Below are 5,163 nucleotides of genomic sequence, written 5' to 3' on the forward strand. Positions count from 1 at the left end.
ATGGTGCCACCACTGGCTTTACATACTCGGGTGGTGGCGGTGGTGTAACTTCTTCATTGTTACTCACATCTAAAACCTTCCCATCTTCTGATGCTGGTTTTTCAGAATTTGTTGACACCATGTTAACGTTTTCATTTCGAGGATTTACTTCAGTATTACTCGGTAGCTTATCTTGTTCCCTCTCACTCATCATGCTAGCAAGAGTACCTACGTATTTTTCTAGATTCAAAATGGAAGCTTGTTGAGTTCTTAATGACTGATCAAACCTCTCATTTGTTTGGGTTTGAGATGTAATAAATTGTGTTTGAGATTCCATTAGCTTTGCCATCATTTCTTCTAGATTTGACTTTTTCTCTTCGGTTTGTTGTGGTGGTTTATATAAACCAGGTCTTTGTTGATAGAAAGTGTTGTTTTGAGTTGGTTAGTTATTCGGACCTTGTTGGTTATACGAGTTATTGTTGGGTCCATTTAGATTGTAAAGAATGTTTTGATTTCGATTAAAGTTTGGCCTTGGTGGTTGATAATTATTTTGATAATTATTTCCCGGCCTTTGGTTCATATAGGAAACATTCTCACGTTGTTCCATCGTTTGCTCAATGTGACAATCTTTCTTTAAGTGTGGTCCACCGCATTGCTCACAACTGATTCGTATTGCGTGAATATCTTTAGTCATCTTTTCCATTCGTCTCTCGAAAGCATCTATTTTTACGGAAACGAAATCAAAGTCATGGCTAGAATCGGCTCTAGCCGCTTTAGATGAACGAAAAATATCTTTTTCCTGATGCCACTTATGAGAGTAGGAGGCTGTGTTATCAATGATCTTGTGAGCTTCAGTTGTGGTTTTCTTCATAATGGAACCACCAGCTACTGTGTCGATGTCTTTTCGTGTAGCAACGTCGACACCTTGGTAGAATATTTGTACTATTTGATAAGTGTCTAAACCATGCTGAGGACATCCTCTCAACTACTTTCTGAATCTTGTCTACGCCTCATATAATGTTTCATTTGACTTTTGCGTGAACGTAACAATTTCTCCTTGAAGTCTCACGGCTTTAGATGCCAGAAAGAATCTTTTAAGAAATTTCTCAACTAAAACATCCCATGTATCAATCGCCCCTTTAGGTAACGATTCTAATCAATATTTGGCTTCTCCCTTTAAAGTCTAGGGAAACAACATGAGATAGATCTGTTCATCCTCAACTTCTCTGATTTTGAATAGAGTACAAATCCTATTAAAGGTTCGAAGATGTTCGTTTGGATCTTCTTTTTGGCGTACCACTATATTGGCATTGATTAGTTACCATGTGTAAGATTTGTCCTTTGATTTCATAATCTGACGCATTAATTTCTGGTCGCGTAATGACATGTCCTTGGCCAGTGCGTGTAGCTCTCATTCGATCTTCCATACTTACAGGTTCCGTTACTTCCATTTTTGAATTTGTTGAATCCGAATCACTAGAAGATTCTGATTTAATGGTTTGTGGTTCAGGAGGAATGATTAGTGGTTCAGGATCTTGGAATTGTCCTTGAATATCTTCCGGGGTTTCAATTGTGAGGTCAGGTTCAAAGAATGGATTATCGGAAATTTGAATTGGAGTACTTGTTCGACTAGATGATGATTCCAAAGAAAAATTAACGGCGACGATATTGGCTAGATGTCTTGATCGAGTTACAGGTGGTGAACGTATGAAAGGTGGTGAACGTTTTTCTCGGTGCATTCACTGAATATCCTATTAGTTATAAAAATAAAAATTATATAAGTTATCAAATTAATAGACTTTTCTGATTTTGCCCACGTTTCGAATAGCCAATAGATGCAGCAGGTAGCCAGGACCCTTTAAATCGGAAGCCCACAACTCGCCACTAACAAATCCAACTACTACTACGAACCAGAAAATTTGGATGTCTATCAATTTAACCGCTTAAAATAATTTTTCGTCGAGATTTAAAGAAAATAAAGAAAATTCTATGTCCTAAAAACTAGAGCGTAGAAATGAAAAAGAAAAAGCGCGTCGAAAAACGTCGAAAAATAAAAATATAATAAAGAAAAACGTCGAAACTTAACAGTCTAAAAATTAAATATAAAAAGTTGCGCCTAAAGGTATTAAAGCTTAAAAGAAATTCTATATCCAAAACGGCAATTACTTAAAAGGCACTAAAATCTATTAAAATTAAAGAGATAAGCGACGTCGTAAAATTCTAAAGCGTCTAAATCTTAATCTAAAGAAAAAGCACTTAAGGGATTTTACGGCAAAGCCTAAAAATCTAGAAATATAAAATAACTATGGTAAAAACTAAGTTTAAAACTAATTACGAACGATAAATATACAAATTATGAATTAAATGTTTAAAAAGATACAAATTATAAAAAGAGACAAAAAATGATAAATTACTTATTTTTATAAAAATATTATTTTTATTTTATTATTTTATAAAAGTATTAATCTATATAAATAATAATAATGACACTTAATGTTATAAATTATAAATAAAACCAAATACAAATTAATAATATTTAAATTAAAACCCTAATTATTATTAAATAAATTATAATTATAATAATTAAACCCTAAACTGTGTCGGCAGAGGTTCAGACCTGTCACCTCACTCCATGCCATTGCATGGAGTGTAGGTTGTAATGCTATGTGGTCGCATGGCCTGCGGATCCAGAAGTGGTGTTGGGCTGCTACAGTTCGGCCCGATTTCTATATTTTTTTTTTGAATTTAATTTACAAAATATTAGAAATTATTTATATAAATTAAAATATAAACTTATATTTTAAAAAAATACATAATCTTAAAAATATATTATTATTATTATTTTATTTTTATTATTTTATTATTTTTTTATTTTTTAATTACATTTTTATAAATTAAAAATATAGCGTTTCGCCGAGTTCCCCGGCAGCGGCGCCAAAAACTTGATGTGTGCGAGGTGTAGTACGAAATACTATTATATTTTACTACGAAATACGGCGAAATATGATACAAGATTTATTTATTTATATAGATGGGATATACCTAAACTTTGCTACAACACTATAGGCAGTGTACCTAATCGTAGAGTAGTGTAGTTTTTAGTAAGTCCGATTCGTTCCACAGGGAGACGGCTTATTTTACACTATATTTTTATATAACTACTTTTGTACAAAATATAAATATATATATTACAATTATTATTATTATTATTATAAAAGGGGGGTTTTACCGTTTAATGACCGGTTTGTCGATTTTAAAACTTAAGTCACAGTTAAAACCTAATGCAAAATATTAAATATAAATATAACTTATTTTAAAGCGTAAAGTAAATGACGATAAATAAAAGTGCGATAATTAAAATGACAGTAAATAAAAATGCGATGAGATGTAAAATAAAGGAATTATGCTTATTTAAACTTCCGTAATCATGATGTTCGACGTGTTGATTTTAATTTATTACCATGGGTTAATTGTCCTTTGTCCTGGATTATTCGATACGTCTATCTGGTTTTTGTCCATAATAGTCCATCGGTCATAAATATAAAATGCGAGTGTCCTCGTTAAATTACCCTTATACCCGAAGTCAAATATTCTAATTAATTGGGGACTTAAACTGTAATAAGGTCTTAATACTTTGTTAACGATTACACCAGGTTATCGACTGCGTGTAACCCAAGGTTTTAATACGTTGTTAACAATTACACCAATTTTCCTTGTATGTAATCCACCATTGTTTTAATGAGTCCATTGACTATTAATCAATTCCAGTGTCCGGTCAAATGAACAATTATTAGTACTTATAAATATCCCGCCCATCGTATCCGATCGAGTGTATGTGGTTATTTATAGATATGTCAAATTGTAAATATCTATATTAAATTAACGAACTATAATTCAGTTAAACAAATATAAAGCCCATTAATAGCCCATAGTCCAATTTCCACAAGTGTCGGTCTTTTGTCCAAACCCCAATTATGGTCCAAAGCCCAATAACCCAGTCTTAATATTTAGTCTAACATCACGATTACTTCGGCTTAAATAGGCATAATAATAACTTACTTACAATACATTAATTGAAAAAGGAAGAACATAGCTTACAGTGATTATTTATCGCGTAACGTTACCAGAACAGAGTTTCGACTTAAAACCCGTAAAACATTTCTTACAATAACCCAACTAAACCATAACTTTATTATTAAAATTAACTTAAATTAAAGTTATAATATAAATATAAATATTACAGAAGAGAGAAGAGTGTGTAGATGTGCTCCTAATTCGGCCGAAAATGTTGTAATTTATAGACCTGGCCAGCAAATTGCTCCCATGTGATCGCATGATATATACACCTCCTAGCCATGCGATCGCATGGCCAGCTGTTCCAGCTCACAAGTTGAGTTTAAAACGTGGGCGGCTGTTATATTAATATATAATATAATATATATAATTTTACATAATTATATATATATTATATTATATTCTTGTGCATGGTTTGTAATTTTAGCTCCGATGTCTCGTACGTTTACGCCCGGTTTATGTCTCGGTTCCAGTTTCTCGAATGATTTCTCGTACGCGTAGATATCTTGTACTTTGTGTTTCGCAATTTTGTAATTTGCACAAAAATTATTTTCCTTAACTCCCAAAATTCGCGCAAGTCTTTAACTTACTTTTAGTGGCACTTTTGAGGCTTTAGTGGCACTTTTTCTTCAATTCTTTAATCTTCATGCTTCGTCTTCACATTTATATATTTTAACGATTAAAACTTAAAAATTGAATAATTACAACTAAAAACTTTACATAATTGTGTGATATTGCAACTAAATATATGTTCATTTGGATCACTATCACTAGCCGATCCCTTGTGCCTATAATGTTGACACAAGAGCCTCTACCATCGGGGGCATAAAAATGCCTTGCCTTATGTGGGTAGGAATGAATGCTATGCTTTACATTTGTAACGCGTAACGCTGTGCGTAAGAAAAATTTAAAATTTTATTGATAATACTGTCACTCATACAACATTTTTGTTTAATATCTTCGTATGGGGTGATCAAGTCCCAATCAGAAAATTACAAAAAGTGTATTGTGCGATTGTCTGAACTGAGAAAAATTAAAAATATGATAAAAATTGTTCTGTAAAATTCATGCTATTATATTGTCCTCCGTTTAGCGTTCTGCGTCCTCCTT

At 32.4% G+C, this 5,163-nt stretch overlaps 1 non-coding gene across 1 annotated transcript; it reads left to right on the forward strand.

Moving 5' to 3' along the window:
- The first annotated feature begins 938 nt into the window (after nt 1-938).
- Nucleotides 939-1,045, forward strand: LOC139856597 (small nucleolar RNA R71). The gene has a single exon (XR_011762069.1). It is a non-coding gene; the product is annotated as a small nucleolar RNA R71 (small nucleolar RNA).
- Nucleotides 1,046-5,163: the final 4,118 nt, after the last annotated feature.

Source organism: Rutidosis leptorrhynchoides, chromosome 6, assembly GCF_046630445.1.
Source record: "Rutidosis leptorrhynchoides isolate AG116_Rl617_1_P2 chromosome 6, CSIRO_AGI_Rlap_v1, whole genome shotgun sequence".
NCBI lineage: Eukaryota > Viridiplantae > Streptophyta > Magnoliopsida > Asterales > Asteraceae > Rutidosis > Rutidosis leptorrhynchoides.